Source organism: Carcharhinus amblyrhynchos, chromosome 1 (assembly GCF_965287045.1).
Source record: "Carcharhinus amblyrhynchos chromosome 1, sCarAmb.v2.hapA, whole genome shotgun sequence".
Classification (NCBI taxonomy): Eukaryota; Metazoa; Chordata; class Chondrichthyes; order Carcharhiniformes; family Carcharhinidae; genus Carcharhinus; species Carcharhinus amblyrhynchos.
In genome coordinates, this window is record NC_137324.1 from 25,646,531 (window position 1) to 25,659,080 (window position 12,550).

At 43.0% G+C, this 12,550-nt stretch overlaps 1 protein-coding gene across 3 annotated transcripts in view; it reads right to left on the bottom strand.

Annotated features, from left to right (window-relative positions):
• The window catches only part of ctbp1 (C-terminal binding protein 1), a 324,438-nt gene extending 319,306 nt beyond the window's left edge, over positions 1-5,132 (bottom strand). For 2 of the 3 annotated variants that reach the window (XM_080199791.1, XM_080199863.1), the window contains exon 1: positions 4,998-5,132. The gene's annotated coding sequence lies outside the window, so the exon portion shown is untranslated. The remainder of the gene's footprint in view (positions 1-4,997) is intronic. The other variant, XM_080199659.1, reaches the window with a different exon arrangement.
• Positions 5,133-12,550: the final 7,418 nt, after the last annotated feature.

The following is a 12,550-nucleotide window of genomic DNA, read 5'->3' on the forward strand; positions in this document are numbered from 1 at the left end:
GGGAGAATTCCAGATCCATCATTTGGGCGTGGTTTTAGGCCTCCCCATATGCATTTTCCCTGCAAAATTCTGAGCAAGCCTGTTGCTCTCTGCAGAAGCCTGTGCGCAGGGCTTAATGTGCCTGAAAGCCTGCAGAGAAAGGTAGTGCGCATGTGTATACATCTGATGCTGCGTATGTGTATCAACAGTAGCAGGAATCTGACAGACAAAGGGAGAGCTGCATTCAGAGCCGTGGGCCCCTGCGATTACAGGGAGGGGCGGAGCTTCTTCACACTGCCTGCAGTAGCAGGGGCCTGACAGACTGAAGGCAGCCTGAAGAAGCTCCCCACCCTGCAATTGCAGGGGCCTGCAACTGTAGATGCGACCCCCACTGACTCCGCCTTCCCCATTGCCCAGACAGACCACGGACCCCCTCACTCTCCCCCACCAGTCCCTGCAGAGTAGCAGCGTGCCCCCTCTCTCTCCCCCCCACACCGATCGCGGCCCTACTGCCTTCTCCCACCGATCCCTGCAGAGTGGCAGCGCCCTCCCTCCCTCCCTCCTCCCACTGATCACAGTCCTGCTGCCCTCCCCCCACCAATTGCAGCAGAGTTGCAGCGGGCCCCCTCCCCAGTCCCTTCCCCATGACACTCCCCCACTGACCCTGCCCTGATACTGCTTGGTGGCATTGCCCAGGCGCCTGGTGGGCACTGCTAGTCTGGCACTGTCCAAGGGGCACCTCCCTTGCCCTCGGCCTCCCCGTGTGCCTCAATGGCATCCAGTTCCACTGGCGAGGCCAAGTCATTCAAGGGGAGCATGCCTATTACTCGCTGGCGAGAACCTCTCCTGGCAAGATCATAAAGGCAAGCGAGCCTGTATGACTGAGCTCTGGGCTCGCTAATCACATTTAAAATTAAACTTAAATAAACTTCAATAAATTAACCTGCCTCTGCCCATTTCCTGTGAGAGGCTGACCGTGTCGGAAATCTTATTTCTGCCAAAGGTTATCCACTTTGGCAGAAATAATAGTAGGAGGGATTACTATTTAAAGGGCAAAAAGCTGCAGCATGCTACGGTGCAGAGGGACCTGGGGGTCCTTGTGCATGAGTCGCAAAAACCCAGTCTGCAGGTGCAGCAGGTGATCAAGAAGGCGAATGGAATGCTGGCCTTTATAGCGAGGGGGATAGAATATAAAAGTAGGGAGGTCTTGCTGCAACTGTACAGGTTCCGGTGAGGCCGCAGCTGGAGTACTGTGTGCAGTTTTGGTCGCCGCACTTGCGCAAGGATATATTGGCCTTGGAGGGAGTGCACAGGAGGTTCACTAGACTGATACCGGAGATGAGGGGGTTGGACTATGAAGAGAGACTAAATAGACTGGGTCTGTACTCATTGGAGTTTAGAAGGATGAGGGGGGATCTTATAGAGATGTATAAGATAATGAAAAGGATGGATAGGGTAGAGGTAGAGAGATTCTTCCTGCTTAGAAAGGATAGCAGGACGAGAGGGCACAGCTTCAAGATAAGAAGGGGGGGGGGGCGCAGTTTAGATCAGAGTTGAGGAGGAACTTCTTCACTCAAAGGGTGGTGAATCTCTAGAAATCTCTGCCCGTTGAAGTGGTTGAGGCTACCTCGCTAAATATATACAAGTCACGGGTAGATAGGTTTTTGATAGACAAGGGAATTAAGGGTTATGGGGAGAAAGTGGGAAAGTGGAATTGATACACTTCAGTTTGGCCATGATCTTATTGATTGGCGGGGCAGGCTCGAAGGGCTAGACGGCCTACTCCTGCTCCTATTTCTTATGTTCTTATTGCTATAAAAAGGCGCTGGTCACAAAACCAGCGCTAATTCCTTTACACCTCACTTTACGACCGTGTCATGCCCGTTTTCAGGCGTGAAGCAGTTGCAAAATAGCACCCAGAGAGTCTGCAAAGGGATACAGATAGAATAAGTGAGTGAGCAGACATTTGGCAGATGGGGCATAATGTGGGAAAATATGAGTTTGTCTATGTGCAGGAAGCATAGAAAAGCATACTATTATTTAAGTGGAGAAAGACTGCAGAATGCTACAGTACAGAGGGATCTGGGTGCCCTTGAACATGAATCACAAAAGGTTAATATGCAGGTACAAGTAATTGTGAAGACAAGTAGAATGTTGGCTTTCACTGCTGGGGGTGGTTGAAAGGTAAAAGTAGGGAATTATTGCTACAATTGTACAGGGCATTGGTCAGACCACACTGCATGTCGTTTTGGCCTCCTTAATTATGGAAGGACATACACACATTGGAGGCTGTTCAGAGAAGATTCACTTATTTGATTCCTGTGATGTAGGAACTGTCCAATGAGGAAACATTAAGCAAGACAGGTGTATATCCATTGGAGTCGAGGAATGAGGGTTGATCTTATTGCAACATATAAAATTCCCCATGGGTAGGGTAAATGCCGAGAGAATGTTTCCCCTCATGGGGGAATCTAGAACCAGGAGGCACAATTTCGAAACAAGGAGGCCTTTCATTTAAGATGGAGATGAGGAGGAATTTTTGTTTTAGAGGGTGAATAATCATTGGGATTTACTACACCAGATAGAAATGGAGACTGGATCATTGAATATATTCAAGGCTGAGTTAGCGAGATATTTGACACTAGGAGCCTACTCCTGCTTCTTTTTGTTCCTCTGATCTTCTTAAGTTGGGGAAACAGAAAACAGGACAGTTCAATGAGCACAACAGTAAAGGCAGGAAATGGTACATAGTTCTGTGGCAGGTAAAGTTAATGGATGCTGAAGAACGTGCATTCAAGGAGAACATCAGAAGTGTTGAGTGTGGTGATTGTTGAGAGGTTTGGCACCAGAAACTGGGCTCTAAATATGCTGCAAGGGAGGTGGAGGTAGGTGCCCTTTGTGATGGGGAAAATGTGAGCTTGGAGTCTCAGTTCTGTATCAGAAAGGAAACAGTCTGGTTGAATCCAAGACAGTGGCCCAGGCAGCAAGTGTACAGATCTGTGGCAAGAGCCAAATGCATTGACTTTGACCTTTCAGCACTTAACTGACAGAAATTACAGCTATCAGTGTGGCCAAGGGATCAACCAACACTACACTTACTATGCTTGAATGACTTGATAGGGCCCTTCATTCATCTCCTAGTCTTTATATGGCTTGTTTGGGTGATGTTTTAAGGGGGTGGCACTGTGACACAGTGTTCAGCATTGCTGTTTCACAGTGCCAGGGACCTGGGTTCAATTCCAGTCTCAGGTCACTGCCTGTGTGGAGTTTGCATGTTTTCTCTGTATCTGTGCTCCTGTTTCGTCCCACAGTCCACAGGAAAAAGGAAAAAACTAAACGTAGTAAGACCATTACTTTGCACAACTTCAATATGATTTTGAACTCATGTCCTCCTTGTTTAGGAAAAACTAAAAACACAACACTTTGATAATTTTCCTCAGTACTAAACCCAGATTGGCATCTGTCCTGTAATTCTTATGCATGATGACCTGGAATGAGTTAATGAGTTTACTATCAAATAAATCGGTTGGACTTAAACCTGGTGTTGTAAGGCTTTTTACTGTGATGACCTGGAACACAGCACCATACAGTGCCGTGACAACAGACACAACTGGTGAATTAGGAGCACATCCCGTTGCTAAACCAAGTTGCTCAAATTAATAGAATGGGATCTAATCTTCATTTTACAGGTTTCAGGATAAAGTAAGCAGTCTAATTTGTAATAGCTGCTTGCTTTGCAATAACACTCTATTCGCATTGACATGGCGTCCAGGTGACATTTGGAACAGTCATGTGCAGCCCCTAGCCTGGGGAAAGCAAGCAAGCTAGCAGCAAGTAAAGTGACCAGATATATCTTGTAGCAGACGGATGTGAAATGTACCCAAACTTTTTGATTCGAAATTTGGCAGCTTCGCGATTTCCCCCTTGATTTTTTGTTTGGAGGGGGTGGTAACAATTTCCTATTTAAATAAATTTATTTCCAAGACTAAAGCAAGACTGTAAGAAAAATACAACCAAAATGTCTTGGGTGCCATTTACATCTGGAAATAAATAGGGCTACAGCCTACCTGGACAAGTCCGTTCAATTAATTACACTGAGTCGAGCAAAAAGCGGTAACAGATTTTGTGTTGGACTAACCTATAGGTTTCAGGTGTCCTCCAGATGACTGCCACAACCATGCACTGTCCTGCTGCCAATACTCTGAATGTTATGACATTTAAACATTTTCGATCAAGAGCTTTTCACGCGACTCCCGCAAAGGTGCATTGCTCTTGAATGAGTCCAAAAGACTTCACGCACTGCCAGCGACGATGTGCCGCTACTCACGGTTAGATACAAATCAACAAGTTTCACAGTGCCAGCAGGTTTGGCCACTGTCGAATAAAACTCCCTGGCGTCTTGTTTTTTTTGGATTAAAAGTCATGCGCTAATCCCCAAATTCCCACCCACCACAAAATATATGTACATACAGTGGGCAGGGAAGGGGAAAGGGAAGGGGAAATGGGTCGTAGGCAGTTCACTCCCCCTCAACCTTATTCCATCTGAATAAACAAAAACATGGCGAAAGTGGCCTGAGCTTCCAATGCCATCGTTTCCCAGTGCACAGACTCTATTGTTACCGAGGAAGCAGTTTAACATTCATATCCCAACACAAACTAAACAGGGAGAGGGAGGGAGAGAGAGAGAGGTCTCAGCAACCACACATACTAATCAAGGACTGTGCAGAGCCCGGCGCTTGATTGAAATACAATTTCCAGTGTAATTAACAGGAAAAACAATGCACCTCAGATTTCAGCTAGGATTACCCAACAATTACGTACAACCTTAGATTGATTTTTTTTTGTTTTTGCCGGAACCAGGAGCCCCCTTCTCCTTCCCCCACCCCACCGTCACTGTTTAGTTCGAGCTGCGATTGACCGACAAATGGGCAAGTTTCGGGGGGGGGGGTGGTTTCTGCCCAAAGCGGACCAACCTCCACCCCAAATTAACGTCTCTCCCCCCACCCCGCCCCACCCACCTCGTCCGTCCTTTTCTTTTCTCCACCGTAAATGATACTTCCACACAAGGAGCACGCAATGCCTTCACAGACACACGACGACACACAAGGTATCTCGGACCCTTCAGCGCCAGTCCAACCACGTCGTGTGATTCATTCACTCGCCAACGATGCACATCCCTCCTGCCCTCCCTCAAAATGCGAATAAACAACACCTTTGTTTTACACTGGCAGCCCACTCACTCCAAACTCGGGAGTTACAGCACCCTCCCCCAACAATACGAACACATGTGTGTGTATATTTTTTAAAAACACACACGCACACAACCCCACTGAGAATTTTAGACTCTTTTTAGACGTGAACTAATGATTGTAGAACTCCTTCATTTCCCATTGTAATAACAAACATTAAATATATTTTGACGTTAAGTCCGGACAGATTTGCTGGAAGGTATCAGACTGTCTGTCTCATGCCATCAGCTTTCTCCATTCTAAAACACATTCTTGTTTTCAGACAACATTGAAATGGGTGGGTTTGAGCATTTCTTTAAATATATGCTAAACATGAGGATCAATCCGGGACAACTGGACGCACTCATTTTCAAAATGAAAAGTTGTATCCGATATCAAGAACGTCTCGTACTCGTGTTTTAAAGGGACTCTCGATATTCGGAAGAGGTCTCCCAGCTGAACGAGATTGTTACCACCTCTGGCGCTTTGCAATCTTGAAGTGAATGGAATTCAACCCTGTGCAACGATCAGCGTTTCCCCTTGAATTTCCAAAGATGGGTCAATGTTTGGCCTTTACCCCTCTGACAAGTCTGAGGACAAGCAAAGGTTTTACCCCATTGCTCCCATATCTGCAAAAAAAATTCATACAAGTATATTTAAAATATACTCAAACAATATGTGAAAAAACAGACTTGTTGAATTGATTTATTATTGTCACATGTATTGCGATACAGTAAAACTTACTGTTTCTTGCGAACTATACAGGCAAAACATACCGTTCTTAGGGGAGAAGGAAAGAATAGGGTGCAGAATATAATGTTGCAGTTACCGATAAGGTGAGGAGAAAGATCAGCTCAATATGTGATATGACATTCAAAAACCTGATGGCAGCTGGGAAGAAGCTGTTCTTCAGTTGTGTGTGATCTCAGACTTTTGTAACTTTTTCCTAATGGAAGAAGGTGGAGAAAATATGTCCAGGGTCCTTGATTACACTGCCTGCTTTCGGAGGCAACAGAAAGTGTAGACAGAGTCAATGGATGGGATGCATGATGGACTGGGCCACGTTCATAACCTTTTATAGTTTCTTGCAGTCTCGGTCAGAGCAGGAGCCATACCAAGCTATGATGTATCCAAAAAGGATGCTTTCTATGGTGCATCTGTAAAAATTGGTGACAGTTGTAGCTGACATGCCAAATTTCCTTAGAGAAAGTAGAGGCTTTGATAGGCTCATTTATCTTTAGCGTCAGTGTGGATGAACCAGGACAGGTTGTTTGTGACCTGAACACCTAGAAATTGAAGTTCTTGACCATCTCCACCTCATCAGCTTAGACAGGGACATGTCCTCCATTCTGTTGTGATTTTAAGGACATTGCGGGATAGATTATTGTTGTCGTACCATTTCACCAGATTCCCTAACTGTTTCCTGTACTCCGTTTTGTCATTGTTTGAGATCCAACCCAATACGGTGGTCTCATCAGCCAACTTGAAATGGAGTTGGAGGGGAATTTGGCCACACAGTCATAGGTGTATAAGGAGAATCATAAGGGGCTGAGGACACAGTCTTGTGGGACACCAGTGTTGAGGATAATTGTGGAGGAGATGTCATTCCCTATCATTACTGATTGTGGTCTCTGGGTTGGGAAGTCTCGGCTCCAGTCACAGAGGGAGGAAGCCCTGGGCCACAGAACTTGGAGATGAGTTTTGTTGGGATTATGATGTTGAAAGCTGAGCTGGAGTAATTAAAAAAGAGTGTGACGTAAGTGTCCTTGTTGTCCAGGTGCTCCAAGGTTGAGTGTATAGCCAGGAAAATGGCGTTAGCTGTGGACCTATCATGATGATAGCTGAACTGTAGCGGATCCAGGCAATCTGGAAGATTGGAGTTGATTTGTGCCAAGACTAATCTTTCAAAGCACTTCATGGTGATGGGTGCCACCAGTCAGTAATCATTAAGGCAGCTGCTTGGCTTGTATAATATATAGTGCCTTTCAAAACCAACTTCAAAAATACATTTACCCTCTATAGTGTCAGCTATTAGAAAGGGACTAAGTAATGAACAAACAAATAAAGTGCAAGTTTTAACCAAAACTACATTTGGTTAAACTACATTTAAATTTTGTCATCTACTAAGAACAGGGAGGTTATGCTGGAACTATATAAAACATTGGTTAGTCCACAGCTGGAGTATAGTGTGCAGTTCTGGAATCCACCTTATAAGGTAAAGCATTCACAGCCCGAAATGACTAGAGGCTACTCTCGATCACCACACTTCACACAAGGTAGAGAAGGTGGGGTCTTCATGGATAACCTCAGCCAGTACAGGAATTGAACCCGTGCTTTGTTATCACTCTACATCACAAACCAGCTATCCAGCCGACTAAGCTAACTACCTCTCTGAACTGGCATTAAGTCATGATACTCATTTGGAGAGCCAGTATAGACACAATGGGCTAAATGGCCCCCTTCTGTGCTGTAACAATTCTGTGATTCTTTCAATTCTGGCCCCTTGTGTCTTTACTATAATAATTGCTCCACCATTGGTGGCTGTGCCTTCGACTGTGTAGGCTTTTTCTTTGGATTTGCCTGCCAATGCCTTTCTGCCTTTTGACCTTGCTTTCCTCCTTTAAAACCCTCTTTAAAATCTATCTCTTTGATCATTTGACTGAGATCTCCTTATTTAGATCACTGTCATACTTTGTTTTATTGTACATTGGTGAAACAAAAATCCTCAACAGCAAAACAAGTGAAGAAATACTAAACATCACAGAGGATGTTCAGGCAGAAGAAGCTGCAGCATCAAGGTGTTGCTGGACATTATGATTCAACACATCACCGAAACCTGACCATCAATGCATCAGGATTGTGTGGAAGTTGATTGTTCATAAGTTCACAAGATATAGGAGCAGAATTAGGCCATTCGGTTCATTGAGTCCGCTCCACCATTTGATCATGGCTGATATGCTCCTCATCCCCATTTTCTTGCCTTCTCCCATAACCCTTCAACCCATTACCAATCAAAAATCTGTCTAACTCCTCCTAAAATTTACTCACTGTCCCAGAATCTACTGCACTTTGGGGTAGCAAATTCCACAGATTCACAACTCTTTAGGAAAAGTAGTTTCTCCTCACCTCTGTTTTAAATTTGCTATCCCTTATTCTAAGACTATGACCTCTTGTCCTAGAATGCCCCAACAGCAGAAGCATCTGCTTTACATCTGCTTTATCCATACCTCTCATCATCTTGTATACCTCAATTTGATCTCCCCTCATACCTCTAAAGAGCATAGGTCTTATGTTCCCAAGTTCCGCACCTTAAACAAAGTTATGTTTATGGATATAGAGGGATATGGGCCAAATGTGGGCAATTGGGTTTAAAAAAAAGGGTGGCATTGACAAGTTGGGCGAAAGGACCTGTTTCCATGCTGTAAACCTCTATGACTCTATGACTCTACGTGCAGACTTCTACAAGGGTCCATTTGCCAAGTCCTGTGACGATGGAAAACTGGTGCCGGGGTCAAAGCTGTGAACCTTGGAGACCCTTTTCAAGAATCTACTCACGGTGACAGATGCATGAAGGTTGTTAGACATTTGTCTGGGATAGAGGTCACTTTGGGAAGCTGCACTTGTGATGTCTTCTTCAGGATACCCTCTGCTCACCCAAGTAGGGAACAGTGAGAAAAGGTGACCCAAAAATATCTTTGACCATCTCTGTGGACAGAAAAATAAATTTTTACATTTTGCAACTTTGAATGTGAGGACAATTGCATGATTGCTGTAACATTTAATAAGAACAACACAGCCTGGGAAACAGGCCCTTTGGCCCAATGAGCCCGTGCCGCCATTTTAACAATCTCAAATTACCATCCAGAAAGAAGAATTGCAATCAGATCACGTGAGCTTTCAAAAATCCAAATTTATTGAAGTTTTAGAGTTTATTTATGAGTCACAAGTAAGGCTTACATTAATACTGCAATGAAGTTACTGTGAAAATCTCCTAGTCACCACACTCCGGGGCCTGCTTGGGGACACTGAGGGAGAACTTAGCATGGCCAATCCACTTAATCAGCACATCTTTGGACTGTGGGAGGAAACCAGAGCACTCAAAGGAAACTCATGCAGACATGAGGAGAATGTGCAAACTCCAAACAGACTGTGAGCCAAGCTGGGAATCGAACCCAGGTCCCTGGCACTATGCTAACCACTATGCCACCATGTTGCCCTGTGGGATGGCATCCTTATAAATGGGGTGATCGTCTAATGTAAGTGTCTTTCTTGAAGTTATGTCTTCAAGAATTCAAGTATAACCCCTGCAAAATCAACTTCAATGGACTGATCACTGAGTCCAGATGTTTGAAAACTGTTTACCCCTTTAGGGGCATAGATCAGCTAGATAGTCAATACCTTTCCCCAGAGGTAGGGGAGTCTAAAAGTCGAGGTTTGAGGTGAGAGAGGAGAGATACAAAAGGGGCATTTTCTTTCACACAAAGGATGGTGAGTGTCTGGAATGAGTTGCCAGAGGTAGTAGTAGAAATGGGTACAATTTTGTCTTATAAAAAACATTTAGACAGTTACATGGGTAAGATGGGTATAGAGGGATATGGGCCAAATGTGAGCAATTAGGTCTAGCTTAGTGGTTAAAAAAAGGGCAGCATGGACAAATTGGGCCAAAGGGCCTGTTTTCAGGACCTCTATGACTCTATGAGATCCCTGTTTACTCAACAGTCACATGACTGATGTTCCAGGTAGGACAAAGAAAATGCTTGGAAGACACTCTGAAGTTCTCCTTGAAGTGTAACAAAATTCATATTAATGACTGAGAGGAACATACTAACAATCTTTAAAAATTATGACATCTTGTCCATTAAGCTGCATCATGCTTTGTGTCCAAATGGCTTAATGATGAGGCAGAGCGGCAGCAGACAATGGAAGAAAAGGAATCCTGCACTCTGGATCCCATAACCTAGTGAGAGGCCAAAGATCTGTGGTCAAGAATAAGTCAGTTCAGTCACAGACCTATGGCAGAAACTCACACCCATGTAGACATAAACCCCAAAAGGAATGAGAGCCAATGAGACTCATGTATGGTTATTAATTCAGCCATGATCATTACATACCATACAATCCAATATCACCTTATTTCCCCCTACCACTCAAACCATAATTTATCCCGTGTCCCAGGAATGGGAACATCTCTTGTTGAGACATACAATGGTTTAATCTTCATATGTAACCAAAATTGTCAAATTCACCCCATTTCAATTTTGCCTTGATAAAATGCATTTTTCAATGAAAATGCTGATTGATTTTGCATTGATAACCTGACACCTTTAGTGTGATGCGATCTGGAACTATAATTAATATTTTGGGATCTACTCTGTTATTCTGTGAAGCAGCCTTGTGAGTCTGTGTGTGTGAACATAATTTAATTAAGTTGGTGACTGTTTGTCTTCCTGGATTGGAGACTTGCAAGAAATATAGGTGTTAAAGGCATGTATTTGAAGTAGGATCATCAGTGAATTTTCTATAATTAAATAAACAATTGGATAGAAATGTAGATTTGGAGATAAGTGCAGGTTTTGAATTTTCAAAGGGGAATAAAAGCATTTACAACTTGGACAATATTATAGATAAATAAGGCAATCTTATTTATAGTTTATTTGACCTAGAAACTGGGACAATAGGGAGAACATGAAATATTATTATATTTTGGGAAAGTTAAGGACAATGGAATCAAAGTTGGAAAAGCAAAAAGAATACTTCAGGCAATATGTTGAGAGCTACGTTGGGGGTGGCTATGTGAAATCTCCTGGAATGCCACTCTGTGCTGTGAAGCAAGCTGAAGATGCCATCCCTGTCAGGCTAGAAAAGTGCCTATTTTTCAGATATTGGGTTGTATGGTATGTAATGATCATGGTTGAATTAATAACCGCACATGAGTCTTCATTGGCTATCGTTCGATAGGGGATCATGTCTACACAGGTGTTAGTTTCTATCATAGGTCTTCATGTGATTGGCTTATTCTCATTTTGTTTTGAAGTTTCTTGAATTTTCACAGCAGAGATAGAGCAAGTGAGAAATCCTGTAATATACTTTTCCTACAGCAACAGTGGGTTTTCCATTTACTGGAATTTTGTATTGTTAAAAGTGCATAAGGGATTGTTGCCCAGAAGATAATTATTTGGGAGTCAGACCAAATAGGAAATCTTTTTTTGAGGAAGGTTTTATAAGACTAATTTTAACTGTGTAAATGTAATCTTGTGTGTGTAAGTTTTCTTTTGTTGTTACATGTTTTAATTGAATGTTCAAAATCCCAAAAGTGTTATTGAGTTGTGTGGCTTCTGAATTCAGTAAACTTAACTTCTTGTTTTCAGAATACAAAAAAAGGGTTGTGATAAATAGGCCAAGTCTCCTGTTAGGATTTGATTTATGTGGCAATTATCATCTATCAGAGTAAATCTGACCATGGATTTACATGGACAATTAGGAATCGGCAACAAATGCTGGCTAACAACACCTACATGCAAAGAAAGAATAAAGAAGTACATTCAGGAGGAGAAGGTTCAGGAGATTCAGACTGAAATGTTTAATTCAGTGGAATTAGTAGAATTACAGCAGCAGTATCCAGATATAAGGCAATTATACCAGACAGAGTGCATTTTGGGATGTTATCATGTTAAAAATAATGGGTTTATGTTGAAATGGAGACCACCTCATATCTGGCAGGTGGAAAATGGGTAGCTGTGCACCAAGTAGTGACACCGTCTGTGTATTGGAATGAAACTTTGAGATTGGCTCATGGAATTCATGGTTGGACATTTAGGAATCAGGAAAACTCAAATTAAGGTATAAAAAAGTTCTATTGGACTAGACTACATAACTGGACTATTGACACCCAGTGGGTGTGTCATGTAAACATGCTTAAAAATGATCTGACAGGGAGGGTAACCAGAAAGAGATACTGATTGCTATAAGAAAAATGGAGTTGAGGTGATGGATTCTGAAATTGAATTTTCTCTAGTTAAATTGGACAATGAGGAAGTGCTTAGGAATCAAACTGTGATACTAAGTTACCTTTCAGAGAGTGCCAAAATGAATTGAAAAGGCTATTGCATTCATACAAAACAATTTGTGGAAATAAGCTTGAGAAAGAGATTTAACTCAACATGATGTGGGTATGTGGAATTCACTTTCAATAAGGCTTATAGAATAAATCCAGTAAAATTGGCTCCAATGTGACATCATAGAGCCCAGTCACAGTAATTGGAGTTCACCTGTCGTGATGATGCTGAAACTAGACTTATCGTAAAGATGGTGTATTAATTACCGCAAAGTGAACTTGGGAGCAA